The 27,735-nt window shown below is 49.4% G+C and overlaps 27 non-coding genes and 1 pseudogene across 27 annotated transcripts; all 28 read right to left on the bottom strand.

Annotated features, from left to right (window-relative positions):
- Nucleotides 1-10,396: 10,396 nt before the first annotated feature.
- On the bottom strand, nucleotides 10,397-10,559 carry LOC134899351 (U1 spliceosomal RNA). The gene has a single exon (XR_010173030.1). It is a non-coding gene; the product is annotated as a U1 spliceosomal RNA (small nuclear RNA).
- Nucleotides 10,560-10,711: 152 nt separating this feature from the next.
- LOC134898840 (U1 spliceosomal RNA) lies at nucleotides 10,712-10,875 on the bottom strand. The gene has a single exon (XR_010172530.1). It is a non-coding gene; the product is annotated as a U1 spliceosomal RNA (small nuclear RNA).
- A 671-nt stretch (nucleotides 10,876-11,546) lies between these two features.
- On the bottom strand, nucleotides 11,547-11,709 carry LOC134899371 (U1 spliceosomal RNA). The gene has a single exon (XR_010173048.1). It is a non-coding gene; the product is annotated as a U1 spliceosomal RNA (small nuclear RNA).
- A 152-nt stretch (nucleotides 11,710-11,861) lies between these two features.
- LOC134899009 (U1 spliceosomal RNA) lies at nucleotides 11,862-12,025 on the bottom strand. Its single transcript, XR_010172696.1, has one exon. It is a non-coding gene; the product is annotated as a U1 spliceosomal RNA (small nuclear RNA).
- Nucleotides 12,026-12,696: 671 nt separating this feature from the next.
- LOC134899225 (U1 spliceosomal RNA) lies at nucleotides 12,697-12,859 on the bottom strand. Its single transcript, XR_010172906.1, has one exon. It is a non-coding gene; the product is annotated as a U1 spliceosomal RNA (small nuclear RNA).
- A 152-nt stretch (nucleotides 12,860-13,011) lies between these two features.
- LOC134898888 (U1 spliceosomal RNA) lies at nucleotides 13,012-13,175 on the bottom strand. Its single transcript, XR_010172576.1, has one exon. It is a non-coding gene; the product is annotated as a U1 spliceosomal RNA (small nuclear RNA).
- Nucleotides 13,176-13,846: 671 nt separating this feature from the next.
- Nucleotides 13,847-14,009, bottom strand: LOC134899521 (U1 spliceosomal RNA). Its single transcript, XR_010173192.1, has one exon. It is a non-coding gene; the product is annotated as a U1 spliceosomal RNA (small nuclear RNA).
- A 152-nt stretch (nucleotides 14,010-14,161) lies between these two features.
- On the bottom strand, nucleotides 14,162-14,325 carry LOC134899088 (U1 spliceosomal RNA). The gene has a single exon (XR_010172773.1). It is a non-coding gene; the product is annotated as a U1 spliceosomal RNA (small nuclear RNA).
- Nucleotides 14,326-14,996: 671 nt separating this feature from the next.
- LOC134899224 (U1 spliceosomal RNA) lies at nucleotides 14,997-15,159 on the bottom strand. The gene has a single exon (XR_010172905.1). It is a non-coding gene; the product is annotated as a U1 spliceosomal RNA (small nuclear RNA).
- A 152-nt stretch (nucleotides 15,160-15,311) lies between these two features.
- Nucleotides 15,312-15,475, bottom strand: LOC134898887 (U1 spliceosomal RNA). The gene has a single exon (XR_010172575.1). It is a non-coding gene; the product is annotated as a U1 spliceosomal RNA (small nuclear RNA).
- A 671-nt stretch (nucleotides 15,476-16,146) lies between these two features.
- Nucleotides 16,147-16,309, bottom strand: LOC134899520 (U1 spliceosomal RNA). The gene has a single exon (XR_010173191.1). It is a non-coding gene; the product is annotated as a U1 spliceosomal RNA (small nuclear RNA).
- Nucleotides 16,310-16,461: 152 nt separating this feature from the next.
- On the bottom strand, nucleotides 16,462-16,625 carry LOC134899086 (U1 spliceosomal RNA). Its single transcript, XR_010172771.1, has one exon. It is a non-coding gene; the product is annotated as a U1 spliceosomal RNA (small nuclear RNA).
- Nucleotides 16,626-17,296: 671 nt separating this feature from the next.
- LOC134899252 (U1 spliceosomal RNA) lies at nucleotides 17,297-17,459 on the bottom strand. Its single transcript, XR_010172933.1, has one exon. It is a non-coding gene; the product is annotated as a U1 spliceosomal RNA (small nuclear RNA).
- A 152-nt stretch (nucleotides 17,460-17,611) lies between these two features.
- LOC134898766 (U1 spliceosomal RNA) lies at nucleotides 17,612-17,775 on the bottom strand. Its single transcript, XR_010172456.1, has one exon. It is a non-coding gene; the product is annotated as a U1 spliceosomal RNA (small nuclear RNA).
- Nucleotides 17,776-18,446: 671 nt separating this feature from the next.
- Nucleotides 18,447-18,609, bottom strand: LOC134899519 (U1 spliceosomal RNA). Its single transcript, XR_010173190.1, has one exon. It is a non-coding gene; the product is annotated as a U1 spliceosomal RNA (small nuclear RNA).
- Nucleotides 18,610-18,761: 152 nt separating this feature from the next.
- Nucleotides 18,762-18,925, bottom strand: LOC134899085 (U1 spliceosomal RNA). The gene has a single exon (XR_010172770.1). It is a non-coding gene; the product is annotated as a U1 spliceosomal RNA (small nuclear RNA).
- A 671-nt stretch (nucleotides 18,926-19,596) lies between these two features.
- On the bottom strand, nucleotides 19,597-19,759 carry LOC134899251 (U1 spliceosomal RNA). Its single transcript, XR_010172932.1, has one exon. It is a non-coding gene; the product is annotated as a U1 spliceosomal RNA (small nuclear RNA).
- Nucleotides 19,760-19,911: 152 nt separating this feature from the next.
- Nucleotides 19,912-20,075, bottom strand: LOC134898765 (U1 spliceosomal RNA). Its single transcript, XR_010172455.1, has one exon. It is a non-coding gene; the product is annotated as a U1 spliceosomal RNA (small nuclear RNA).
- Nucleotides 20,076-20,746: 671 nt separating this feature from the next.
- LOC134899518 (U1 spliceosomal RNA) lies at nucleotides 20,747-20,909 on the bottom strand. The gene has a single exon (XR_010173189.1). It is a non-coding gene; the product is annotated as a U1 spliceosomal RNA (small nuclear RNA).
- Nucleotides 20,910-21,061: 152 nt separating this feature from the next.
- Nucleotides 21,062-21,225, bottom strand: LOC134899084 (U1 spliceosomal RNA). Its single transcript, XR_010172769.1, has one exon. It is a non-coding gene; the product is annotated as a U1 spliceosomal RNA (small nuclear RNA).
- Nucleotides 21,226-21,896: 671 nt separating this feature from the next.
- On the bottom strand, nucleotides 21,897-22,059 carry LOC134899250 (U1 spliceosomal RNA). The gene has a single exon (XR_010172931.1). It is a non-coding gene; the product is annotated as a U1 spliceosomal RNA (small nuclear RNA).
- Nucleotides 22,060-22,211: 152 nt separating this feature from the next.
- Nucleotides 22,212-22,375, bottom strand: LOC134898764 (U1 spliceosomal RNA). Its single transcript, XR_010172454.1, has one exon. It is a non-coding gene; the product is annotated as a U1 spliceosomal RNA (small nuclear RNA).
- A 671-nt stretch (nucleotides 22,376-23,046) lies between these two features.
- On the bottom strand, nucleotides 23,047-23,209 carry LOC134899649 (U1 spliceosomal RNA). The gene has a single exon (XR_010173300.1). It is a non-coding gene; the product is annotated as a U1 spliceosomal RNA (small nuclear RNA).
- A 152-nt stretch (nucleotides 23,210-23,361) lies between these two features.
- LOC134898762 (U1 spliceosomal RNA) lies at nucleotides 23,362-23,525 on the bottom strand. The gene has a single exon (XR_010172452.1). It is a non-coding gene; the product is annotated as a U1 spliceosomal RNA (small nuclear RNA).
- Nucleotides 23,526-24,196: 671 nt separating this feature from the next.
- Nucleotides 24,197-24,359, bottom strand: LOC134899464 (U1 spliceosomal RNA). Its single transcript, XR_010173141.1, has one exon. It is a non-coding gene; the product is annotated as a U1 spliceosomal RNA (small nuclear RNA).
- A 152-nt stretch (nucleotides 24,360-24,511) lies between these two features.
- On the bottom strand, nucleotides 24,512-24,675 carry LOC134898761 (U1 spliceosomal RNA). The gene has a single exon (XR_010172451.1). It is a non-coding gene; the product is annotated as a U1 spliceosomal RNA (small nuclear RNA).
- Nucleotides 24,676-25,368: 693 nt separating this feature from the next.
- On the bottom strand, nucleotides 25,369-25,510 carry LOC134899565 (U1 spliceosomal RNA; annotated as a pseudogene).
- Nucleotides 25,511-25,662: 152 nt separating this feature from the next.
- On the bottom strand, nucleotides 25,663-25,826 carry LOC134898795 (U1 spliceosomal RNA). Its single transcript, XR_010172486.1, has one exon. It is a non-coding gene; the product is annotated as a U1 spliceosomal RNA (small nuclear RNA).
- Between the last annotated feature and the right edge of the window lie 1,909 nt (nucleotides 25,827-27,735).

Raw genomic sequence — 27,735 nt, 5'->3', positions numbered from 1 at the left:
ATCAGCATTGCAACGCAGCAGATCCATGCAGTTTGCAGCCACACACTACATGTATCTGCTCAGCCACAATGCTGATTATTTCTTCACAAAGTACAAGGTGAGCTCCAAATAGAATTCTCTATCTTAGAATTATACCTTTCTATGCCAAACTTAGAAGTCGGGCCCCCCACCCTGGGATCCCCCAGAGGGAGGCCCGCCCCGTCATGCGGCAGGCTTGTCCGTTTTGGAAGCAGGCTGACGGGCAGCCCAGGCTTGCTTCAGTCTGGGCTTGGCAGGTCTGGAAGCATGAGCTTGCTTTGGGTATGCCTGACCATGGGTACGCTTTACCTGGAGGATGAAAGGGCCAAGGAAAAGTACTTTTAGCCTTCTACGTGGTAGGAGTCATACTAGGTAGGCAAGTTGTTTTAGCAGTAGCCAGATCAGCTACAATCTTATTGAGGTCTTCTCCAAAGAGAGTGTCTCCCTTGATAGGAAGCACCTCCAGGGTTTTCTTGGAATCCATATCCACCGACCAGGATCTCAACCAGCTGTATAAAGTATTACCTTGGAACTGGCTCTCCACTCCCCATTATCTGGTTATCATGACTTCCTCCGCCAGTTTCCAGACTCGCTTGCTGAAGCTCGGCCACTTCTTCCTAGCAGCAGGCTCCTGGATCACTGGGCAGCAGAGGTGCTTGGGAGCCGGATGGGGGAGGAGCAATAAGGCAGGCAGCCTTTGGCGCACACACACACACACACACACACACACACCAAAAAAGAACATATCCCAGTTTAACATAACGCTATGTGGTGCAAGGTATGGAGCTGGTCACTTGTATCAGACCTCTGACATTTGCCTTTTCACCCATATTGCATACTTTTTCTTGCAGGTTGTGTCTTAATTCAAGAAGTGTTCTAAGTACTTCAGCTTAGTATCTTTACTGACCCCTCTTTACCCCACACTACATAACTGACCCCTCTATACCCTACACTACATCACTGACCTTTCTATAACCATCACTGCATTACTGACCCCTCTTTACAGTACACTGACCTCTATATACCTGCTAGTACATCCCTGATGCCTATATTCCCTACGCTACATCCCTGACACCTCTATTCCCTACGCCACATCCCTGATGCCTCTATTCCCTACGCCACATCCCTGACGCCTCTATTCCCTACGCCACATCCCTGACGCCTCTATTCCCTACGCCAAATCCCTGACGCCTCTATTTCCTACGCTACATCCCTGACGCCTCTATTCCCTACGCCACATCCATGACGCCTCTATTCCCTACGCCACATCCCTGACGCCTCTATTCCCTACGCCACATCCCTGACGCCTCTATTCCCTACGCTACATCCCTGACACCTCTATTCCCTACGCTACATCCCTGACGCCTCTATACAGTACAATGCATTACTGATCCCTCTAGACCATACATCCTCATTACATCAGAGAGTTAGTGAAACACTGGAAAAAATAAGGGTATAAGTGGACTACAGAAACTGATGCTCTAAACAAAGGAGAGAGAGAGAGAGAGAGAGAGAGAGTAAAGCACAAGGGAAAGTGGGCAATTGGAACACCATAGAGAGAGGAGAGATAGAAATGCCTGAAAAAGTAAAGGGGGTTGGGTATGGCATCCGGCGCTCGGGATTCCAGAGGTCACATGATCCCCAATCCTAATACTAACCCTCTGGGGGGGTGGCGGATAGGGCTAACCCTCAGGGGGTGGCAGCTAGGGCTACCCCCCCCCTCCTAGTGCCTTCCCTTACACCACCTCCCCTGGTCCGACTCCTAACCCTCCCTCCAATACTCACCTTCGGGATGTTGGCTGTCTGTGTGCCGGCACCAGTCTCCCAAGTGGTGTCAGGATTCCAACATCGGTCAAATGACCGCCGGTATACCATCTGCCGGGATGGTAAATGTATCCTGAGGACAGGTAGTGAGTGTGGAGGGATAGGTGGTTCAGTAAAATGTAACGGCTCAAACTGCGATCATTCACTGATAAATTGATTTATAGCTCTCCCTTTTTAACCATTGCAATTATAAAAGCAATGTTTTTTTAAACTTTTAAATAAAGCTTGTTAGCATCCCCAGCACACTGTATATGCTGGGAGATGTAGTTCTCAATATGAAAACATTTAATTACTGTATGAACTCTAATCCCACAACTGAAACCTGGATGGTGCTCCTGGCAAGTGACATCCTGGCCAAGGGGTAGATACGCCCCTGAGGGTCAGGGCCAGCAACAGAAATCTTGGGCCCCAGTACACTGATATCTCTGGGGCCCCCTTAAGCCCCCCTTAACTTGGCAGAGGGATCTTTAAAAAAAAATGGAGCCTTTGACTCGGACCGTCAGTGAGGCCGGCAGGTGGTTTTCATACTGGGCTATCCAGCTCTTCGGTGGCGGTGGCAGGGACATTCAGAAAAGGGCCAGCACAGCAACATGCATAATAATGGCAATACAGTATGGACAACAGGGACTGGACAAAGTGATGGGGTAAAAGGAGGGGGGAGGGTTTAGTTGGCCTGTTGACACTGCAGCATACTTACGACTGCAAGGGATATAGGACTCTTGAGTTCACGGGCCAATTTCATGGCAGTCTCGGATAGGAGGGCATTGTGGATTCACCAAGGGAATGCTGATGCTGACTCCAAGAAGAAAGGGAGTCTCTTCCCTATGAAGGTGAAGCCTTGTTTGGCGACGGCCTAGTTAATTTGATCTCGGCAGCTCCCGCAGGTAAGCCAACCTTCTTGCCCTATGTTCCCTCTCAACGGATGAAGACGCATCATTATCTACCGCAGTCATTTTGGCCCAATAGATATGCAAGAAGTTAAGATTCCCCTTTCTTTGCAGGTAGAGGAAGGAGAAGGAAGAGGTCTGTAGCCTCTTCAAGATCGCAGGAGCAGAGATTGTCCTCTGCTTCTGCCAAATCCACTGCGTGACGCTGGGGCTTTCTTGCAGGAGCCCACACCAGTGGGGGCACGTCTAAAACTCTTCAGTCAGTTCTGGATTCATTCGGACCTGGACTCGTGGGTTTTACAAATAGTGTCCCAAGGGTACAAACTGGGGTTTCAAGACGTTCCCCCTCACCGATTGTTCAAATCGGCCTTAGTCAGCAGGGAGAAGGTTTTTATTCAAGCCTCTTCGTGGTCCCGAAGCCGGACGGCTCAGTCAGACCAATCTAAATTCTGAAATCCCTCAATTTCTTCCTAAAGAAATTCAATTTCAAGATGGAATCTCTCAGGGTAGTGATCTCCAGTCCGGAGGAAAGAGATTTCATGGTTTTGGTAGACATAAAGGATGCCTACTTACATGTTCCCATTTAGCCACTGCATCAAGCTACCTAAGGTTTGCAATTCAGGATTGTCATTACCAATTTCAGACATTGCCGTTTGGTCTGTCCACGGCTCCGAGGATTTTCACCAGGGTGATGGCGGAAATGATGGTTCTCCTTCGCAAGCAAGGAGTCACAATTATCCCGTACTTGGATGATCTCCTGATAAAGGTGAGATCCAGGGACCAGTTGGTGCAAAACATTGCACTCTCCCTGACAGTTCTTCAACAACATGGTTGGCTCCTACACTTGCCAAAATCGCAGTTGGTCCCAATGACGCGGTAGTTGTTTTTGGGAGTCATACTGGACACAGAAGAGGTTTTCTTCCAGGGGAAAGGCTATGGAGATCCAGAGTCTGGTCAAACAAATTCTGAAACCAGCAAGAGTGTTAATCCATCAATGCATTCGGTTGCTGGGGAAGATGGTTGTGGCCTACGAGGCCATTCAGTTTGGCAGGTTCCATGCTAGAGTGTTCCAGTGGGACCTGTTGGACAAGTGGTCCGGATCCCACCTACACATGCACCGGAGGATAATCCTGTCTTCCAAGACCAGAATCTCACTCCATTGGTGGCTGCACAGTTCTCACCTCCTAGAGGGGCGATGGTTCGGGATCCAGCACTGGATCCTACGGACCACAGATGCAACCCTCCGAGGCTGGGGAGCAGTCACACAGGGGGAAAACGTCCAAGGAAGATGGTCAAGTCAGGAAAGTTGTCTCCACATAAATGTTCTGGAGTTAAGGGCCATTTAATAACTGCAGACACAGTACGCACTGGGACGGGTGCCCAGCATCCTCTACAGACTAAGAGAAAAGGATTTACCGGTAGGTATTAAAATCCTAGTTTCTCTAACGTCCTAGAGGATGCTGGGGACTCCGTAAGGACCATGGGGATAGACGGGCTCCGCAGAGTTCATGATCTTCACTGAGGTAACGCACAGCACTGCAGCTGTGCGCCATTGCTCCCATACACCTCACATACTCCGGTCACTGTAAGGGTGCAGGGCGCAGGGGGGGCACCCTGGGCAGCAATATAAACCTCTTTTTGGCAAAAATATAACATATATACAGCTGGGCACTGTATATATGTATGAGCCCCCGCCAATTTTACAGTTTAAGCGGGACAGAAGCCCGCCGCCGAGGGGGCGGGGCTTCTCCCTCAGCACTCACCAGAGCCATTTTTTCTCCAGAGCACCGCTGAGAGGAAGCTCCCCGGACTCTCCCCTGCTTATACCACGGTAGAGAAGAGGGTTGAAAAGAGGGGGGGGCACAAAATTCGGCGCAAATTACATACAGCAGCGCTACTGGACAAACATTAAGTTATTGTGTTATTCCTGGGTTATATAGCACTGGGGTGTGTGCTGGCATACTCTCTCTCTGTCTCTCCAAAGGGCCTTGTGGGGAAACTGTCTTCAGAAAAAGCATTCCCTGTGTGTGTGGTGTGTCGGTACACGTGTATCGACATGTCTGAGGAAGAAGGCTATATTAGAGAGGAGCGGGAGCAAATGAATGTGGTGTCTCCGCTGACACCTGATTGGATGGATATGTGGAATGCTTTAAATGCTAGTGTAAACTCATTGTACAAAAGATTAGACAAGGCTGAAGCTTTGGGACAGTCAGGGTCTCAACCCATGCCTGATCCTATGTTGCAGGGACTGTCAGGGTCTCATAAGCGCCCACTATCCCAGATTGTTGACACAGATACCGACATGGATTCTGACTCCAGTGTCGATTACGATGATGCAAAGTTACAGCCAAAATTGGCAAAATCCATTCGATATATGATTATGGCAATAAAAGATGTTTTGCACATCACAGAGGAACCCCCTGTCCCTGACAAGAGGGTACATATGTACAAGGGAAAGAAGCCTGAGGTAACCTTTGAGGGGGTCACACGAGCTGAACGAGTTATGTGAAAAAGCTTGGGAATCTCCAGATAAAAGACTGCAGATTTCCAAAAGGATTCTTATGGCGTATCCTTTTCCATCAACGGATAGGTTACGATGGAAATCCTCCCCTAGGATGGACAAAGCATTAACACGCACAGCTACAGTTGGAAAATCAAATTTTTTACCTTATGTTCCCTCAAAGCATAAGAAAGCTCCGCATTATCAAATGCAGTCCTTTCGGTCACAAAGAAACAAGAAAGTGCGAGGTGCGTCCTTTCTTGCCAGAGGTAGGGGCAGAGGAATAAAGCTGCACAACACAGCTAGTTTCCAGGAACAGAAGTCCTCCCCGGCCTCTACAAAATCTACCTCATGACGCTGGGGCTCCACTGGCAGAGTCCGGCCCATGTGATGTCATGCAGCTGCTCTGACCACACCTCCTGTTTCTCCGTTGCCGACCCCATTTTGAAACCATGCCCCCGCACCGCTCCATCTCCGACTTGGAAATGGAGTGTTGTTGACCCCCCTCCCACCCCCCCCTTCACCGATTCACAGACAGAGGCGATCGCATTATCTGCGGAGTGTCGCAGAAAATGCAGGCGGATGCGTATGCTCTTAGCAGTTTTTGCAGTTGGATTGCGATCCAACCTGAATCAGGCCCCATTACCTATCACAATGCACTGCGGGTAGTACAAAATGGGGTTAATATAGGAGAAAAAACCCCAACCTTAACTGTCCCTGGTGGCTAGTGGAGCGGCTGCCCAGTAATCAGTGTCCACGCCAGTGCGCACACGGCCCGCCCCCATCAGCGGCCTCGTGATCCCGGAGGGCGGTGTGTGTGTGTGACTGACCTTAGGAAGAAACCGGAGCCTCCGCTGCAGTGACCCAGCAACCGGGGCACGGGAGTATACTGCGCCATTGGGAGTGATGGAGCTGCAGTAAAGAAGTCTATTAGACCTAGCCTGCTGCAGCCCTTGTAGATTCTTATAAAAAAAGTTCTTCTTTTCTTGCCAAAATTAATAGCTAAGAATAGGCTGCCTGAGGCATCCCCCTGTTAAGTGGCCTGCTACTGAAGGCACCAACTACAAACTGAGCTCCCTGTTCATGGAAGCGAGGTTATAGAGGAGGGGGCGCTGAGCATCTTGGGAACAGTCAAAAGCTTTGAGCCTGTTGGTGCCTCAGATCAAGATCCTACTCTACACCCCAATGTGAATCCTTGTGGAGTCCAGTGTACCCCACAGAAGAAATTAATGTGTCACACCCATTGGCAGCAACATTAGAATAGCTGCTGATGGGCACAATTGAGAAAGGAAGGGGGGAAAACATTTGAATCCAGCACATATATGTAATTTGAATATGTAATTTGTACCTTCCTACTTTAAAATGTAATGGATGAACCTCACCCTGTGAGAACTATCTTCATGATCAAGAGACCTCATATGCAAGATAAGTATGTGTTGGGATAGGGCTGTGGAGGGCGGCTGCTCGGGCACACCCCTGTCAAGTTAAGGAGATTCAACAGAGGCAGCACAAGGGAACTCTCATCTGGGGACAACAACTGCAGGGAGAACACATTTTCAGACGAATGTGGGAGGGCAGAAGGCTGCCTAATACTGAAGCACCCCCAAACAACAAACCAAATGCAGCAACTAGTGCAAGCATTCCTGGGGGAAGGCCTGCAGCAGATGGATTTGAATATGGTGATGTCATCCAAGCAGTGGGCATAGTTGGCTGCAACCCTCGTCTGCATATGAAAAGAGAAAAGGGTCACGCAGGGCATGGCGGCCTTTGTGGGGTTGCGCTTGGATGACGCCTAAATCGCTTTATACACCCCCACCCCCCATCAGTGTGGGCTCATGTTGGCCATGCCCCAGCCCCTGAAGCATTCAAGCTGATTTCTTGCAGCAGCTGGACCCAGTAACAGCTCCAGAGTTGCTCTACAAGACAAGTAAAAGGGTGTGAGCCCTGCAGCACCACCTGTAGTTTGCATACACACATATATAGGACAGCATCTCTTATATGCCCCAGGGTCAATAAAATAGTATCCTTATCTAGGGTATCCATCCCCTCAGATAAGGTATCCGTCCATGCCGCTACAGCACTACACACCCAGGCCGACGCAATTGCCGGTCTGAGTAAGGTACCTGAATGTGTATAAATGGACTTCAGGGTAATCTCCTGTTTGCGGTCAGCAGACTCTTTGAGGGTAGCCGTATACTGGGACGGGAGGGCTACCTTCTTGGATAAGCGTGTTAATGCTTTGTCCACCCTAGGGGAGGATTCCCATCGTAACCTATCCATTGATAGGAAAGGATACGCCATAAGAATCCTTTTGGAAATCTGCAGTCTTTTATCTGGAGATTCCCAAGCTTTTTCACATAACTCGTTCAGCTCGTGTGACCCCCTCAAAGGTTACCTCAGGCTTTTTTCCCTTGTACATATGTACCCTCTTGTCAGGGACAGGGGATTCCTCTCTGATGTGCAAAACATCTTTTATTGCCATAATCATATATCGAATGGATTTTGCCAATTTTGGCTGTAACTTTGCATCATCGTAATCGACACTGGAGTCAGAATCCGTGTCGGTATCTGTGTCAACAATCTGGGATAGTGGGCGCTTATGAGACCCTGACAGTCCCTGCAACATAGGATCAGGCATGGGTTGAGACCCTGACTGTCCCAAAGCTTCAGCCTTGTCTAATCTTTTGTGCAATGAGTTTACACTAGCATTTAAAACATTCCACATATCCATCCAATCAGCTGTCGGTGGAGACACCACATTCATTTGCTCCTGCTCCTCTCTAATATAGCCTTCTTCCTCAGACATGTCGACACACGTGTACCGACACACCACACACACAGGGAATGCTTTTTCTGAAGACAGTTTCCCCACAAGGCCCTTTGGAGAGACAGAGAGAGAGTATGCCAGCACACACCCCAGCGCTATATAACCCAGGAATACACAGTAACTTAATGTTTGCCCAGTAGTACTGCTGTATGTAATTTGCGCCGAATTATGTGCCCCCCCCCCCTCTTTTCAACTCTCTTGTCTACTATGGTATAAGCAGGGGAGAGTCCGGGGAGCTTCCTCTCAGCGGTGCTGTGAAGAAAAAATGGCGCTGGTGAGTGCTGAGGGAGAAGCCCCGCACCCTCGGCGGCGGGCTTCTGTCCCGCTTAAACTGTAAAATTGGTGGGGGCTCATACATATATATAGTGCCCAGCTGTATATGTGTTATATTTTTGCCAAAAAGAGGTTATATTGCTGCCCAGGTGCCCCCCCCCCCCCCCCTGCGCCCTGCACCCTGCAGTGACTGGAGTGTGTGAGCTGTATGGGAGCAATGGCGCACAGCTGCAGTGCTGTGCGTTACTTCAGTGAAGATCATGAAGTCTTCTGCCACCTCTGAAGTCTTCTTTTCTTCTCATACTCACCCGGCTTCTATCCTCCGGCTCTGCAAGGGGGACGGAGGCGCGGCTCTGGGACGGACGGCGATGGTGAGATCCTGCGTACCAATCCCTCTGGAGCTAATGGTGTCCAGTAGCCTAAGAAGCAGGACCTTGCAACTCAGAGTAGGGCTGCTTCTCTCCCCTCAGTCCCTCGATGAGGGAATCTGTTGCCAGCAGTGCTCCCTGAAAATTAAAAACCTAACAAAATACTTTGTCAGAAAGCTCAGGAGAGCTCCTGAAAGCATCCAGTCTCCACTGGGCACAGTATCAAACTGAGGTCTGGAGGAGGGGCATAGAGGGAGGAGCCAGTGTACACCAAGAACTAAAGTCTTTCTTAAAGTACCCATGTCTCCTGCGGAGCCTGTCTATCCCCATGGTCCTTACGGAGTCCCCAGCATCCTCTAGGACGTTAGAGAAAATAGGATTTTAATACCTACCGGTAAATCCTTTTCTCTTAGTCCGTAGAGGATGCTGGGCACCCGTCCCAGTGCGTACTGTGTCTGCAGTTATTAAATGGCCCTTAACTCCAGAATATTTATGTGGAGACAACTTTCCTGACTTGACCATCTTCCTTGGATGTTTTCCCCTGTGTGACTGCTCCCCAGCCTCGGAGGGTTGCATCCGTGGTCCCTAGGATCCAGTCCTGGATCCCGAACCATCGCCCCTCTAGGAGGTGAGAACTGTGCAGCCACCAATGGAGTGAGATTCTGGTCTTGGAAGACAGGATTATCCTCCGGTGCATGTGTAGGTGGGATCCGGACCACTTGTCCAACAGGTCCCACTGGAACACTCTGGCATGGAACCTGCCAAACTGAATGGCCTCGTAGGCCGCAACCATCTTTCCAAGCAACAGAATGCATTGATGGATTAACACTCTTGCTGGTTTTAGAATTTGTTTGACCAGACTCTGGATCTCCATAGCCTTTCCACTGGAAGAAAGCCTCTTCTGTGTCCAGTATGACTCCCAAAAACAACAACCGCGTCATTGGGACCAACTGCGATTTTGAATAGAACCTCACCCTGGGAGAACAATCTTCATGACCATGGTATCTCCTATGCAAAATAAGTATGATTTGGGATAGGGCTGGGGAGGGCCGCTGCTCAGGCACATCTCTGTCAAGTAAAGGAGATTCAACTGAGGCAGCACAAGGGAACTCACATCTGGGGACAACAACTGCAGGGAGAACACATATTTTCAGATGAACATGGGAGGGCAGAAGGCTGCCTAATACTGAAGCACCCCCAAACAACAAACCAAATGCAACAACTAGTGCAAGCATTCCTGGGGGAAGGCCTGCAGCAGATGGATTTGCATATGGTTGTGTCATCCAAGTAGTGGGTCAAAGTTGGCTTCAACCCTCGTCTGCATATGAAAAGAGAAAAGGGGCGTGCAGGGCATGGCGGCCTTTTGCGGCGCTTGGATGACCCCTAGTTCACATTAAACACCCCCACCCTCCTTCGGTGTGGGGCTCATGTTGGCAATGCCCCAGCCCCTGAAGCATTCAAGCTGATTTCTTGCAGCAGCTTGGCACTGTAACAGCTCCAGAGCTGCTCTGTAAGGCAAGTAAAAGGGTGTGGGCCCTGCAGCACTACCTGTAGTTCGCATTGTGCGTTGGAAGGCACAAAGTAAGCAGACAGGAGGAGAAGTCAGGATAGTGCACAAGGGTATAGAAGGGAGGGGCTCAAAAAAAAAGAAGTGGAAACAGACAGCAAACTAGGCTGGAGAGAGACCTGAGACAAAGAGATCTGAATTATATGAAAGCCGACCAGTGGAAACACAAATTATGCAGTCAAGTGTCCCACATTTGGGGAAATCGCAGGAGCAGCACACCCAGAGTGCAATGGGTGAGCCTTGCCCTGGGAGAAGCACCTTCCTGATCATAGTATCTCACCTGGCAGGTAAGTAGGAGTTGGGCTAGAGCTGGGGAGGGTCGCTGCTCGGGCACCCCCCTGTCAAGTGAAGGAGATCCAACTGAGGCAGCACAAGGGAACTCTCGAAAGAAGAACAAGGCTAGAGGAAGATCTGAGACAAAGAAATCTGACTTTTACCAGAGCTGACCAGAGGAAAGCACAAACACAGTCCCCCACTACCACAAATAATGCAGTCGAGTTTCCCACATTTGGGGAAATCACAGGGGTCAGCATACCCAGAATGCAATGAATGAACCTCACCCTGGGAGAAGAATCTTCATGACCATGGTATCTCCTATGCAAAATAAGTATGATTTGGGATAGGGCTGGGGAGGGCCGCTGCTCAGGCATATCTCTGTCAAGTAAAGGAGATTCAACTGAGGCAGCACAAGGGAACTCTCATCTGGGGACAACAACTGCTGGGAGAACACATATTTTCAGATGAACATGGGAGGGCAGAAGGCTGCCTAATACTAAAGCACCCCCAAACAACAAACCAAATGCAACAACTAGTACAAGCATTCCTGGGGGAAGGTTTGCAGAAGACGCATTTGCATACAGTGATGTCATCCAAGCAGTGGGCCAAAGTTGGCTGGAACCCTCATCTGCATATGAAAAGAGAAAAGGGGTATGCAGGGCATGGCGGCCTTTTGCGGCGCTTGGATGACCCTTAGTTCGCATTAAATACCCCCACCCTCCTTTGGTGTGGGGCTCATGTTGGCAATGCCCCTGCCCCTGAAGCATTCAAGCTGATTTCTTGCAGCAGCTTGGCACTGTAACAGCTCCAGAGCTGCTCTGTAAGGCAAGTAAAAGGGTGTGGGCCCTGCAGCACTACCTGTAGTTCGCATTGTGTGTTGGAAGGCACAAAGTAAGCAGACGGGAGAAGTCAGGATAGTGCGCAAGGGCATAGAAGGGAGCGGCTCAAGAAAAGAGAAGTGGAAACAGACAGCAAACTAGGCTGGAGAGAAACCTGAGAAAAAGAGATCTGAATTATACGAGAGCCGACCAGGGGAAACACAAATTATGCAGTCAAGTGTCCCACATTTGGGGAAATCGCAGGAGCAGCACACCCAGAGTGCAATGGGTGAGCCTTGCCCTGGGAGAAGCACATTCATGATCATAGTATCTCACCTGGCAGGTAAGTAGGAGTTGGGCTAGAGCTGGGGAGGGTCGCTGCTCAAGCACCCCCCTGTCAAGTGAAGGAGATCCAACTGAGGCAGCACAAAGGAACTCTCGAAAGAAGAATAAGGCTAGAGGAAGAAATGAGACAAAGAAATCTGACTTTTACCAGAGCTGACCAGAGGAAAGCACAAACACAGTTCCCCACTACCACAAATAATGCAGTCAAGTTTCCCACATTTGGGGAAATCACAGGGGTCAGCATACCTAGAATGCAATGAATGAACCTCACCCTGGGAGAACAATCTTCATGACCATGGTATCTCCTATGCAAAATAAGTATGATTTGGGATAGGGCTGGGGAGGGCCGCTGCTCAGGCACATCTCTGTCAAGTAAAGGAGATTCAACTGAGGCAGCACAAGGGAACTCTCATCTGGGGACAACAACTGCAGGGAGAACACATATTTTCAGATGAACATGGGAGGGCAGAAGGCTGCCTAATACTGAAGCACCCCCAAACAACAAACCAAATGCAACAACTAGTGCAAGCATTCCTGGGGGAAGGCCTGCAGCAGATTGATTTGCATATGGTTATGTCATCCAAGCAGTGGGTCAAAGTTGGCTTCAACCCTCGTCTGCATATGAAAAGAGAAAAGGGGCGTGCAGGGCATGGCGGCCTTTTGCGGCGCTTGGATGACCCCTAGTTCGTATTAAACACCTCCACCCTCCTTCGGTGTGGGGCTCATGTTGGCTATGCCCCAGCCCCTTAAGCATTCAAGCTGATTTCTTGCAGCAGCTGGGCACTGTAACAGCTCCAGAGCTGCTTTGTAAGGCAAGTAAAAGGGTGTGGGCCCTGCAGGACTACCTGTAGTTTGCATTGTGCATTGGAAGGCACAAAGTAAGCAGACGGGAGAAGTCAGGATAGTGCGCAAGGGCATAGAAGGGAGCGGCTCAAGAAAAGAGAAGTGGAAACAGACAGCAAACTAGGCTGGTGAGAGACCTGAGACAAAGAGATCTGAATTATACGAGAGCCGACCAAGGGAAACAAAAATTATGCAGTCAAGTTTCCCACATTTGGGTAAATCGCAGGAGCAGCACACCCAGAGTGCAATGGGTGAGCCTTGCCCTGGGAGAAGCACCTTCATGATCATAGTATCTCACCTGGCAGGTAAGTAGGAGTTGGGCTAGAGCTGGGGAGGGTCGCTGCTCGGGCACCCCCCTGTCAAGTGAAGGAGATCCAACTGAGGCAGCGCAAGGGAACGCTCGAAAGAAGAACAAGGCTAGAGGAAGATCTGAGACAAAGAAATCTGACTTTTACCAGAGCTGACCAGAGGAAAGCACAAACACAGTCCCCCACTACCACAAATAATGCAGTCGAGTTTCCCACATTTGGGGAAATCACAGGGGTCAGCATACATAGAATGCAATGAATGAACCTCACCCTGGGAGAACAATCTTCATGACCATGGTATCTCCTATGCAAAATAAGTATGATTTGGGATAGGGCTGGGGAGGGCCGCTGCTCAGGCACATCTCTGTCAAGTAAAGGAGATTCAACTGAGGCAGCACAAGGGAACTCTCATCTGGGGACAACAACTGCAGGGAGAACACATATTTTCAGATGAACATGGGAGGGCAGAAGGCTGCCTAATACTGAAGCACCCCCAAACAACAAACCAAATGCAACAACTAGTACAAGCATTCCTGGGGGAAGGCCTGCAGCAGATGGATTTGCATATGGTGATGTCATCCAAGCAGTGGGTCAAAGTTGGCTTCAACCCTCGTCTGCATATGAAAAGAGAAAAGGGGTGTGCAGGGCATGGCGGCCTTTTGCGGCGCTTGGATGACCCCTAGTTCGCATTAAACACCTCCACCCTCCTTCGGTGTGGGGCTCATGAGTGCTATGCCCCAGCCCCTTAAGCATTCAAGCTGATTTCTTGCAGCAGCTGGGCACTGTAACAGCTCCAGAGCTCCTCTGTAAGGCAAGTAAAAGGGTGTGGGCCCTGCAGCACTACCTGTAGTTCGCATTGTGCGTTGGAATGCACAAAGTAAGCAGACGGGAAAAGTCAGGATAGTGCGCAAGGGCATAGAAGGGAGCGGCTCAAGAAAAGAGAAGTGGAAACAGACAGCAAACTAGGCTGGAGAGAGACCTGAGACAAAGAGATCTGAATTATACGAGAGCCGACCAGGGGAAACACAAATTATGCAGTCAAGTGTCCCACATTTGGGGAAATCGCAGGAGCAACACACCCAGAGTGCAATGGGTAAGCCTTGCCCTGGGAGAAGCACCTTCATGATCATAGTATCTCACTTGGCAGGTAAGTAGGAGTTGGGCTAGAGCTGGGGAGGGTCGCTGCTTGGGCACCCCCCTGTCAAGTGAAGGAGATCCAACTGAGACAGCACAAGAGAACTCTCAAAAGAAGAACAAGGCTAGAGGAAGATCTGAGGCAAAGAAATCTGACTTTTACCAGAGCTGACCAGAGAAAAGCACAAACACAGTCCCCCACTACCACAAATAATGCAGTCGAGTTTCCCACATTTGGGGAAATCACAGGGGTCAGCATACCCAGAATGCAATGAATGAACCTCACCCTGGGAGAACAATCTTCATGACCATGGTATCTATTATGCAAAATAAGTATGATTTGGGATAGGGCTGGGGAGGGCCGCTGCTCAGGCATATCTCTGTCAAGTAAAGGAGATTCAACTGAGGCAGCACAAGGGAACTCTCATCTGGGGACAACAACTGCAGGGAGAACACATATTTTCAGATGAACATGGGAGGGCAGAAGGCTGCGTAATACTGAAGCACCCCCAAACAACAAACCAAATGCAACAACTAGTGCAAGCATTCCTGGGGGAGGGCCTGCAGCAGATGGATTTGCATATGGTGATGTCATCCAAGCAGTGGGTCAAAGTTGGCTTCAACCCTCGTCTGCATATGAAAAGAGAAAAGGGGCGTGCCGGGCATGGCGGCCTTTTGCGGCGCTTGGATGACCCCTAGTTCGCATTAAACACCTCCACCCTCCTTCGGTGTGGGGCTCATGTTGGCTATGCCCCAGCCCCTTATGCATTCAAGCTGATTTCTTGCAGCAGCTGGGCACTGTAACAGCTCCAGAGCTGCTTTGTAAGGCAAGTAAAAGGGTGTGGGCCCTGCAGCACTACCTGTAGTTTGCATTGTGCATTGGAAGGCACAAAGTAAGCAGACGGGAGAAGTCAGGATAGTGCGCAAGGGCATAGAAGGGAGCGGCTCAAGAAAAGAGAAGTGGAAACAGACAGCAAACTAGGCTGGTGAGAGACCTGAGACAAAGAGATCTGAATTATACGAGAGCCGACCAAGGGAAACAAAAATTATGCAGTCAAGTTTCCCACATTTGGGTAAATCGCAGGAGCAGCACACCCAGAGTGCAATGGGTGAGCCTTGCCCTGGGAGAAGCACCTTCATGATCATAGTATCTCACCTGGCAGGTAAGTAGGAGTTGGGCTAGAGCTGGGGAGGGTCGCTGCTCGGGCACCCCCCTGTCAAGTGAAGGAGATCCAACTGAGGCAGCGCAAGGGAACGCTCGAAAGAAGAACAAGGCTAGAGGAAGATCTGAGACAAAGAAATCTGACTTTTACCAGAGCTGACCAGAGGAAAGCACAAACACAGTCCCCCACTACCACAAATAATGCAGTCGAGTTTCCCACATTTGGGGAAATCACAGGGGTCAGCATACATAGAATGCAATGAATGAACCTCACCCTGGGAGAACAATCTTCATGACCATGGTATCTCCTATGCAAAATAAGTATGATTTGGGATAGGGCTGGGGAGGGCCGCTGCTCAGGCACATCTCTGTCAAGTAAAGGAGATTCAACTGAGGCAGCACAAGGGAACTCTCATCTGGGGACAACAACTGCAGGGAGAACACATATTTTCAGATGAACATGGGAGGGCAGAAGGCTGCCTAATACTGAAGCACCCCCAAACAACAAACCAAATGCAACAACTAGTACAAGCATTCCTGGGGGAAGGCCTGCAGCAGATGGATTTGCATATGGTGATGTCATCCAAGCAGTGGGTCAAAGTTGGCTTCAACCCTCGTCTGCATATGAAAAGAGAAAAGGGGTGTGCAGGGCATGGCGGCCTTTTGCGGCGCTTGGATGACCCCTAGTTCGCATTAAACACCTCCACCCTCCTTCGGTGTGGGGCTCATGAGTGCTATGCCCCAGCCCCTTAAGCATTCAAGCTGATTTCTTGCAGCAGCTGGGCACTGTAACAGCTCCAGAGCTCCTCTGTAAGGCAAGTAAAAGGGTGTGGGCCCTGCAGCACTACCTGTAGTTCGCATTGTGCGTTGGAATGCACAAAGTAAGCAGACGGGAAAAGTCAGGATAGTGCGCAAGGGCATAGAAGGGAGCGGCTCAAGAAAAGAGAAGTGGAAACAGACAGCAAACTAGGCTGGAGAGAGACCTGAGACAAAGAGATCTGAATTATACGAGAGCCGACCAGGGGAAACACAAATTATGCAGTCAAGTGTCCCACATTTGGGGAAATCGCAGGAGCAACACACCCAGAGTGCAATGGGTAAGCCTTGCCCTGGGAGAAGCACCTTCATGATCATAGTATCTCACTTGGCAGGTAAGTAGGAGTTGGGCTAGAGCTGGGGAGGGTCGCTGCTCGGGCACCCCCCTGTCAAGTGAAGGAGATCCAACTGAGACAGCACAAGAGAACTCTCAAAAGAAGAACAAGGCTAGAGGAAGATCTGAGGCAAAGAAATCTGACTTTTACCAGAGCTGACCAGAGAAAAGCACAAACACAGTCCCCCACTACCACAAATAATGCAGTCGAGTTTCCCACATTTGGGGAAATCACAGGGGTCAGCATACCCAGAATGCAATGAATGAACCTCACCCTGGGAGAACAATCTTCATGACCATGGTATCTATTATGCAAAATAAGTATGATTTGGGATAGGGCTGGGGAGGGCCGCTGCTCAGGCATATCTCTGTCAAGTAAAGGAGATTCAACTGAGGCAGCACAAGGGAACTCTCATCTGGGGACAACAACTGCAGGGAGAACACATATTTTCAGATGAACATGGGAGGGCAGAAGGCTGCGTAATACTGAAGCACCCCCAAACAACAAACCAAATGCAACAACTAGTGCAAGCATTCCTGGGGGAGGGCCTGCAGCAGATGGATTTGCATATGGTGATGTCATCCAAGCAGTGGGTCAAAGTTGGCTTCAACCCTCGTCTGCATATGAAAAGAGAAAAGGGGCGTGCCGGGCATGGCGGCCTTTTGCGGCGCTTGGATGACCCCTAGTTCGCATTAAACACCTCCACCCTCCTTCGGTGTGGGGCTCATGTTGGCTATGCCCCAGCCCCTTATGCATTCAAGCTGATTTCTTGCAGCAGCTGGGCACTGTAACAGCTCCAGAGCTGCTTTGTAAGGCAAGTAAAAGGGTGTGGGCCCTGCAGCACTACCTGTAGTTTGCATTGTGCATTGGAAGGCACAAAGTAAGCAGACGGGAGACGTCAGGATAGTGCGCAAGGGCATAGAAGGGAGCGGCTCAAGAAAAGAGAAGTGGAAACAGACAGCAAACTAGGCTGGAGAGAGACCTGAGACAAAGAGATCTGAATTATACGAGAGCCGACCAAGGGAAACAAAAATTATGCAGTCAAGTTTCCCACATTTGGGGAAATCGCAGGAGCAGCACACCCAGAGTGCAATGGGTGAGCTTTGCCCTGGGAGAAGCACCTTCATGATCATAGTATCTCACCTGGCAGGTAAGTAGGAGTTGGGCTAGAGCTGGGGAGGGTCACTGCTCGGGCACCCCCCTGTCAAGTGAAGGAGATCCAACTGAGGCAGCGCAAGGGAACTCTCGAAAGAAGAACAAGGCTAGAGGAAGATCTGAGACAAAGAAATCTGACTTTTACCAGAGCTGACCAGAGGAAAGCACAAACACAGTCCCCCACTACCACAAATAATGCAGTCGAGTTTCCCACATTTGGGGAAATCACAGGGGTCAGCATACCCAGAATGCAATGAATGAACCTCACCCTGGGAGAACAATCTTCATGACCATGGTATCTCCTATGCAAAATAAGTATGATTTGGGATAGGGCTGGGGAGGGCCGCTGCTCAGGCACATCTCTGTCAAGTAAAGGAGATTCAACTGAGGCAGCACAAGGGAACTCTCATCTGGGGACAACAACTGCAGGGAGAACACATATTTTCAGATGAACATGGGAGGGCAGAAGGCTGCCTAATACTGAAGCACCCCCAAACAACAAACCAAATGCAACAACTAGTGCAAGCATTCCTGGGGGAAGGCCTGCAGCAGATGGATTTGCATATGGTTCTGTCATCCAAGCAGTGGGTCAAAGTTGGCTTCAACCCTCGTCTGCATATGAAAAGAGAAAAGGGGCGTGCAGGGCATGGCGGCCTTTTGCGGCGCTTGGATGACCCCTAGTTCGCATTAAACACCTCCACCCTCCTTCGGTGTGGGGCTCATGTTGGCTATGCCCCAGCCCCTTAAGCATTCAAGCTGATTTCTTGCAGCAGCTGGGCACTGTAACAGCTCCAGAGCTGCTCTGTAAGGCAAGTAAAAGGGTGTGGGCCCTGCAGCACTACCTGTAGTTCGCATTGTGCGTTGGAATGCACAAAGTAAGCAGACGGGAGAAGTCAGGATAGTGCGCAAGGGCATAGAAGGGAGCGGCTCAAGAAAAGAGAAGTGGAAACAGACAGCAAACTAGGCTGGAGAGAGACCTGAGACAAAGAGATCTGAATTATACGAGAGCCGACCAGGGGAAACACAAATTATGCAGTCAAGTGTCCCACATTTGGGGAAATCGCAGGAGCAACACACCCAGAGTGCAATGGGTAAGCCTTGCCCTGGGAGAAGCACCTTCATGATCATAGTATCTCACTTGGCAGGTAAGTAGGAGTTGGGCTAGAGCTGGGGAGGGTCGCTGCTCGGGCACCCCCCTGTCAAGTGAAGGAGATCCAACTGAGACAGCACAAGAGAACTCTCAAAAGAAGAACAAGGCTAGAGGAAGATCTGAGGCAAAGAAATCTGACTTTTACCAGAGCTGACCAGAGAAAAGCACAAACACAGTCCCCCACTACCACAAATAATGCAGTCGAGTTTCCCACATTTGGGGAAATCACAGGGGTCAGCATACCCAGAATGCAATGAATGAACCTCACCCTGGGAGAACAATCTTCATGACCATGGTATCTATTATGCAAAATAAGTATGATTTGGGATAGGGCTGGGGAGGGCCGCTGCTCAGGCACATCTCTGTCAAGTAAAGGAGATTCAACTGAGGCAGCACAAGGGAACTCTCATCTGGGGACAACAACTGCAGGGAGAACACATATTTTCAGATGAACATGGGAGGGCAGAAGGCTGCGTAATACTGAAGCACCCCCAAACAACAAACCAAATGCAACAACTAGTGCAAGCATTCCTGGGGGAGGGCCTGCAGCAGATGGATTTGCATATGGTGATGTCATCCAAGCAGTGGGTCAAAGTTGGCTTCAACCCTCGTCTGCATATGAAAAGAGAAAAGGGGCGTGCAGGGCATGGCGGCCTTTTGCGGCGCTTGGATGACCCCTAGTTCGCATTAAACACCTCCACCCTCCTTCGGTGTGGGGCTCATGTTGGCTATGCCCCAGCCCCTTAAGCATTCAAGCTGATTTCTTACAGCAGCTGGGCACTGTAACAGCTCCAGAGCTGCTTTGTAAGGCAAGTAAAAGGGTGTGGGCCCTGCAGCACTACCTGTAGTTTGCATTGTGCATTGGAAGGCACAAAGTAAGCAGACGGGAGACGTCAGGATAGTGCGCAAGGGCATAGAAGGGAGCGGCTCAAGAAAAGAGAAGTGGAAACAGACAGCAAACTAGGCTGGAGAGAGACCTGAGACAAAGAGATCTGAATTATACGAGAGCCGACCAAGGGAAACAAAAATTATGCAGTCAAGTTTCCCACATTTGGGGAAATCGCAGGAGCAGCACACCCAGAGTGCAATGGGTGAGCTTTGCCCTGGGAGAAGCACCTTCATGATCATAGTATCTCACCTGGCAGGTAAGTAGGAGTTGGGCTAGAGCTGGGGAGGGTCACTGCTCAGGCACCCCCCTGTCAAGTGAAGGAGATCCAACTGAGGCAGCGCAAGGGAACTCTCGAAAGAAGAACAAGGCTAGAGGAAGATCTGAGACAAAGAAATCTGACTTTTACCAGAGCTGACCAGAGGAAAGCACAAACACAGTCCCCCACTACCACAAATAATGCAGTCGAGTTTCCCACATTTGGGGAAATCACAGGGGTCAGCATACCCAGAATGCAATGAATGAACCTCACCCTGGGAGAACAATCTTCATGACCATGGTATCTCCTATGCAAAATAAGTATGATTTGGGATAGGGCTGGGGAGGGCCGCTGCTCAGGCACATCTCTGTCAAGTAAAGGAGATTCAACTGAGGCAGCACAAGGGAACTCTCATCTGGGGACAACAACTGCAGGGAGAACACATATTTTCAGATGAACATGGGAGGGCAGAAGGCTGCCTAATACTGAAGCACCCCCAAACAACAAACCAAATGCAACAACTAGTGCAAGCATTCCTGGGGGAAGGCCTGCAGCAGATGGATTTGCATATGGTTCTGTCATCCAAGCAGTGGGTCAAAGTTGGCTTCAACCCTCGTCTGCATATGAAAAGAGAAAAGGGGCGTGCAGGGCATGGCGGCCTTTTGCGGCGCTTGGATGACCCCTAGTTCGCATTAAACACCTCCACCCTCCTTCGGTGTGGGGCTCATGTTGGCTATGCCCCAGCCCCTTAAGCATTCAAGCTGATTTCTTGCAGCAGCTGGGCACTGTAACAGCTCCAGAGCTGCTCTGTAAGGCAAGTAAAAGGGTGTGGGCCCTGCAGCACTACCTGTAGTTCGCATTGTGCGTTGGAATGCACAAAGTAAGCAGACGGGAGAAGTCAGGATAGTGCGCAAGGGCATAGAAGGGAGCGGCTCAAGAAAAGAGAAGTGGAAACAGACAGCAAACTAGGCTGGAGAGAGACCTGAGACAAAGAGATCTGAATTATACGAGAGCCGACCAGGGGAAACACAAATTATGCAGTCAAGTGTCCCACATTTGGGGAAATCGCAGGAGCAACACACCCAGAGTGCAATGGGTAAGCCTTGCCCTGGGAGAAGCACCTTCATGATCATAGTATCTCACTTGGCAGGTAAGTAGGAGTTGGGCTAGAGCTGGGGAGGGTCGCTGCTCGGGCACCCCCCTGTCAAGTGAAGGAGATCCAACTGAGACAGCACAAGAGAACTCTCAAAAGAAGAACAAGGCTAGAGGAAGATCTGAGGCAAAGAAATCTGACTTTTACCAGAGCTGACCAGAGAAAAGCACAAACACAGTCCCCCACTACCACAAATAATGCAGTCGAGTTTCCCACATTTGGGGAAATCACAGGGGTCAGCATACCCAGAATGCAATGAATGAACCTCACCCTGGGAGAACAATCTTCATGACCATGGTATCTATTATGCAAAATAAGTATGATTTGGGATAGGGCTGGGGAGGGCCGCTGCTCAGGCACATCTCTGTCAAGTAAAGGAGATTCAACTGAGGCAGCACAAGGGAACTCTCATCTGGGGACAACAACTGCAGGGAGAACACATATTTTCAGATGAACATGGGAGGGCAGAAGGCTGCGTAATACTGAAGCACCCCCAAACAACAAACCAAATGCAACAACTAGTGCAAGCATTCCTGGGGGAGGGCCTGCAGCAGATGGATTTGCATATGGTGATGTCATCCAAGCAGTGGGTCAAAGTTGGCTTCAACCCTCGTCTGCATATGAAAAGAGAAAAGGGGCGTGCAGGGCATGGCGGCCTTTTGCGGCGCTTGGATGACCCCTAGTTCGCATTAAACACCTCCACCCTCCTTCGGTGTGGGGCTCATGTTGGCTATGCCCCAGCCCCTTAAGCATTCAAGCTGATTTCTTGCAGCAGCTGGGCACTGTAACAGCTCCAGAGCTGCTTTGTAAGGCAAGTAAAAGGGTGTGGGCCCTGCAGCACTACCTGTAGTTTGCATTGTGCATTGGAAGGCACAAAGTAAGCAGACGGGAGACGTCAGGATAGTGCGCAAGGGCATAGAAGGGAGCGGCTCAAGAAAAGAGAAGTGGAAACAGACAGCAAACTAGGCTGGAGAGAGACCTGAGACAAAGAGATCTGAATTATACGAGAGCCGACCAAGGGAAACAAAAATTATGCAGTCAAGTTTCCCACATTTGGGGAAATCGCAGGAGCAGCACACCCAGAGTGCAATGGGTGAGCTTTGCCCTGGGAGAAGCACCTTCATGATCATAGTATCTCACCTGGCAGGTAAGTAGGAGTTGGGCTAGAGCTGGGGAGGGTCACTGCTCGGGCACCCCCCTGTCAAGTGAAGGAGATCCAACTGAGGCAGCGCAAGGGAACTCTCGAAAGAAGAACAAAGCTAGAGGAAGATCTGAGACAAAGAAATCTGACTTTTACCAGAGCTGACCAGAGGAAAGCACAAACACAGTCCCCCACTACCACAAATAATGCAGTCGAGTTTCCCACATTTGGGGAAATCACAGGGGTCAGCATACCCAGAATGCAATGAATGAACCTCACCCTGGGAGAACAATCTTCATGACCATGGTATCTCCTATGCAAAATAAGTATGATTTGGGATAGGGCTGGGGAGGGCCGCTGCTCAGGCACATCTCTGTCAAGTAAAGGAGATTCAACTGAGGCAGCACAAGGGAACTCTCATCTGGGGACAACAACTGCAGGGAGAACACATATTTTCAGATGAACATGGGAGGGCAGAAGGCTGCCTAATACTGAAGCACCCCCAAACAACAAACCAAATGCAACAACTAGTGCAAGCATTCCTGGGGGAAGGCCTGCAGCAGATGGATTTGCATATGGTTCTGTCATCCAAGCAGTGGGTCAAAGTTGGCTTCAACCCTCGTCTGCATATGAAAAGAGAAAAGGGGCGTGCAGGGCATGGCGGCCTTTTGCGGCGCTTGGATGACCCCTAGTTCGCATTAAACACCTCCACCCTCCTTCGGTGTGGGGCTCATGTTGGCTATGCCCCAGCCCCTTAAGCATTCAAGCTGATTTCTTGCAGCAGCTGGGCACTGTAACAGCTCCAGAGCTGCTCTGTAAGGCAAGTAAAAGGGTGTGGGCCCTGCAGCACTACCTGTAGTTCGCATTGTGCGTTGGAATGCACAAAGTAAGCAGACGGGAGAAGTCAGGATAGTGCGCAAGGGCATAGAAGGGAGCGGCTCAAGAAAAGAGAAGTGGAAACAGACAGCAAACTAGGCTGGAGAGAGACCTGAGACAAAGAGATCTGAATTATACGAGAGCCGACCAGGGGAAACACAAATTATGCAGTCAAGTGTCCCACATTTGGGGAAATCGCAGGAGCAACACACCCAGAGAGCAATGGGTGAGCCTTGCCCTGGGAGAAGCACCTTCATGATCATAGTATTTAACCTGGCAGGTAAGTAGGAGTTGGGCTAGAACTGGGGAGGGTCGCTGCTCGGGCACCCCCCTGTCAAGTGAAGGAGATCCAACTGAGACAGCACAAGAGAACTCTCAAAAGAAGAACAAGGCTAGAGGAATATCTGAGACAAAGAAATCTGACTTTTACCAGAGCTGACCAGAGGAAAGCACAAACACAGTCCCCCACTACCACAAATAATGCAGTCGAGTTTCCCACATTTGGGGAAATCACAGGGGTCAGCATACCCAGAATGCAATGAATGAACCTCACCCTGGGAGAACAATCTTCATGACCATGGTATCTCCTATGCAAAATAAGTATGATTTGGGATAGGGCTGGGGAGGGCCGCTGCTCAGGCACATCTCTGTCAAGTAAAGGAGATTCAACTGAGGCAGCACAAGGGAACTCTCATCTGGGGACAACAACTGCAGGGAGAACACATATTTTCAGATGAACATGGGAGGGCAGAAGGCTGCCTAATACTGAAGCACCCCCAAACAACAAACCAAATGCAACAACTAGTACAAGCATTCCTGGGGGAAGGTCTGCAGAAGACGCATTTGCATACAGTGATGTCATCCAAGCAGTGGGCCAAAGTTGGCTGGAACCCTCATCTGCATATGAAAAGAGAAAAGGGGTATGCAGGGCATGGCGGCCTTTTGCGGCGCTTGGATGACCCTTAGTTCGCATTAAACACCCCCACCCTCCTTCGGTGTGGGGCTCATGTTGGCTATGCCCCAGCCCCTTAAGCATTCAAGCTGATTTCTTGCAGCAGCTGGGCACTGTAACAGCTCCAGAGCTGCTTTGTAAGGCAAGTAAAAGGGTGTGGGCCCTGCAGCACTACCTGTAGTTTGCATTGTGCATTGGAAGGCACAAAGTAAGCAGACGGGAAAAGTCAGGATAATGCGCAAGGGCATAGAAGGGAGCGGCTCAAGAAAAGAGAAGTGGAAACAGACAGCAAACTAGGCTGGAGAGAGACCTGAGACAAAGAGATCTGAATTATACAAGAGTCGACCAAGGGAAACAAAAATTATGCAGTCATGTTTCCCACATTTGGGGAAATCGCAGGAGCAGCACACCCAGAGTGCAATGGGTGAGCCTTGCCCTGGGAGAAGCACCTTCATGATCATAGTATCTCACCTGGCATGTAAGTAGGAGTTGGGCTAGAGCTGGGGAGGGTCGCTGCTCGGGCACCCCCATGTCAAGTGAAGGAGATCCAACTGAGGCAGCGCAAGGGAACTCTCGAAAGAAGAACAAGGCTAGAGGAAGATCTGAGACAAAGAAATCTGACTTTTACCAGAGCTGACCAGAGGAAAGCACAAACACAGTCCCCCACTACCACAAATAATGCAGTCGAGTTTCCCACATTTGGGGAAATCACAGGGGTCAGCATACCCAGAATGCAATGAATGAACCTCACCCTGGGAGAACAATCTTCATGACCATGGTATCTCCTATGCAAAATAAGTATGATTTGGGATAGGGCTGGGGAGGGCCGCTGCTCAGGAACATCTCTGTCAAGTAAAGGAGATTCAACTGAGGCAGCACAAGGGAACTCTCATCTGGGGACAACAACTGCAGGGAGAACACATATTTTCAGATGAACATGGGAGGGCAGAAGGCTGCCTAATACTGAAGCACCCCCAAACAACAAACCAAATGCAACAACTAGTACAAGCATTCCTGGGGGAAGGCCTGCAGCAGATGGATTTGCATATGGTGATGTCATCCAAGCAGTGGGTCAAAGTTGGCTTCAACCCTCGTCTGCATATGAAAAGAGAAAAGGGGTGTGCAGGGCATGGCGGCCTTTTGCGGCGCTTGGATGACCCCTAGTTCGCATTAAACACCTCCACCCTCCTTCGGTGTGGTGCTCATGAGTGCTATGCCCCAGCCCCTTAAGCATTCAAGCTGATTTCTTGCAGCAGCTTGGGCACTGTAACAGCTCCAGAGCTCCTCTGTAAGGCAAGTAAAAGGGTGTGGGCCCTGCAGCACTACCTGTAGTTCGCATTGTGCGTTGGAATGCACAAAGTAAGCAGACGGGAAAAGTCAGGATAGTGCGCAAGGGCATAGAAGGGAGCGGCTCAAGAAAAGAGAAGTGGAAACAGAGAGCAAACTAGGCTGGAGAGAGACCTGAGACAAAGAGATCTGAATTATCTCAGAGCCGACCAGGGGAAACACAAATTATGCAGTCAAGTGTCCCACATTTGGGGAAATCGCAGGAGCAACACACCCAGAGTGCAATGGGTAAGCCTTGCCCTGGGAGAAGCACCTTCATGATCATAGTATCTCACTTGGCAGGTAAGTAGGAGTTGGGCTAGAGCTGGGGAGGGTCGCTGCTCGGGCACCCCCCTGTCAAGTGAAGGAGATCCAACTGAGACAGCACAAGAGAACTCTCAAAAGAAGAACAAGGCTAGAGGAAGATCTGAGGCAAAGAAATCTGACTTTTACCAGAGCTGACCAGAGAAAAGCACAAACACAGTCCCCCACTACCACAAATAATGCAGTCGAGTTTCCCACATTTGGGGAAATCACAGGGGTCAGCATACCCAGAATGCAATGAATGAACCTCACCCTGGGAGAACAATCTTCATGACCATGGTATCTCCTATGCAAAATAAGTATGATTTGGGATAGGGCTGGGGAGGGCCGCTGCTCAGGCACATCTCTGTCAAGTAAAGGAGATTCAACTGAGGCAGCACAAGGGAACTCTCATCTGGGGACAACAACTGCAGGGAGAACACATATTTTCAGATGAACATGGGAGGGCAGAAGGCTGCCTAATACTGAAGCACCCCCAAACAACAAACCAAATGCAACAACTAGTACAAGCATTCCTGGGGGAAGGCCTGCAGCAGATGGATTTGCATATGGTGATGTCATCCAAGCAGTGGGCCAAAGTTGGCTGGAACCCTCATCTGCACATGAAAAGAGAAAAGGGGTATGCAGGGCATGGCGGCCTTTTGCATTGTGCGTTGGAATGCACAAAGTAAGCAGACGAGAGAAGTCAGGATAGTGCGCAAGGGCATAGAAGGGAGCGGCTCAAGAAAAGAGAAGTGGAAACAGACAGCAAACTAGGCTGGAGAGAGACCTGAGACAAAGAGATCTGAATTATACGAGAGCCGACCAAGTTCAATCCCACCCAGGAACGTAATTGACCTTGTTATCAGATTTTGGTGATCTTTAAGTAGACAAGTCAAAATTTCAAACCCCCTCTTATGGTGTAGGGTACCTGGCCTTCTCTGATGTAATCAGAGTTAGATTTGATTCAGTGATTTTATAAAAACAGCTAGGAAGCACAATTTAGCAGTGGGTTGCAGAGAAAAAGAAATATGCTGGCAAAAAAATCCAATTGAGTGATTAAACAGCTCTTCATTTTCTGGCTTTATTTTTATGCTAACAAATTTGTTCTCCTGAAAAGTGTCCACAAAGCCAAGTCTCTGATTAACACCTTTGTAAGGATGGTTTTTCACCTATTACTAAATTAAACTTGCTTCATTGGAAAGGCAGCAAGATGCATCCTCATTTCAATGTCTACTGAAATAATACGGGTTGACACCAGGAAACATTAACGCCACTGCATCCTTGCTGCTTTCTCATGTGGAAGTCTGTTTAATGTGAAAACAAGGTGATATCTAATTAGCACACAGGTAAGGAATTAAGAAAATCTTTATTTAAGGGTGAAGATGTTGCTAACAAAATCGTTGCCCCAATGCATCATTGAAATTCAAGCTGAAAAGATGATTTTAATATATCACTTGTACATTTTGTATTGCTCTTCTGGTGACAATGTAGTTTGTTTTTGTCAATTACCATTTTAATAATAGGGTAAAGAAAATTAAGTGGATTTTTGAAAGAAAACAATACTGTCAATATACTATTAAAACAAATTAAAATGGTAAAAGTTATTGTACTTTAAGTAAAAATAAAAGAACCAAAATATCAATCCCAGTTTTGGATTACTTTAATTAACAAAAAAAAAATGCATATAGCAAAGGATAGTTTCAATCTGCCTACCTCTGGGTTATGGGCCCAGCATGCTTCCATTGCAGTACTCTGCTGCACATGTAAGTGCAAGAGAACCTGAAGCACTCACTCATCATGGAAAAGTACCAATGTGTTTCTTCGTTGGTTGGTGGAAGAAACATCTTACAAAAACTCTCCAGATTATTGACTTTTTAAAGTTTTTCTAGGAAACGTTCTAGATCAGGCCTGGCCAACCTGTGGCTCTCCAGCTGTTGTAAAACTACAAGTCCCATCATGCTTTGCCACAGTTTTGCTATTAGGGAAAGTTAAAACTGTGGCAGGGCATGCTGGGATGTGTAGTTTCACAACATCTGGAGAGCCACAGGTTGGCCAGGCCTGTTCTAGATAAATGCTTATTAGCCTTTGTCAGTATGTACTTTTTGCAAAGTGTCTCTGTGGCGCAATCGGTTAGTGTGTTCGGCTATTAACCAAAAGGTTGGTGGTTCAATCCCACCCAGGGACGTAATTGACCTTTTGATCAGATTTTGGTGATCTTTAAGTAGACAAG

The sequence above is a fragment of the Pseudophryne corroboree genome, chromosome 3 (assembly GCF_028390025.1).
Source record: "Pseudophryne corroboree isolate aPseCor3 chromosome 3, aPseCor3.hap2, whole genome shotgun sequence".
Taxonomy (NCBI): Eukaryota; Metazoa; Chordata; class Amphibia; order Anura; family Myobatrachidae; genus Pseudophryne; species Pseudophryne corroboree.
This window is presented reverse-complemented; position numbering and strand designations above follow the sequence as displayed.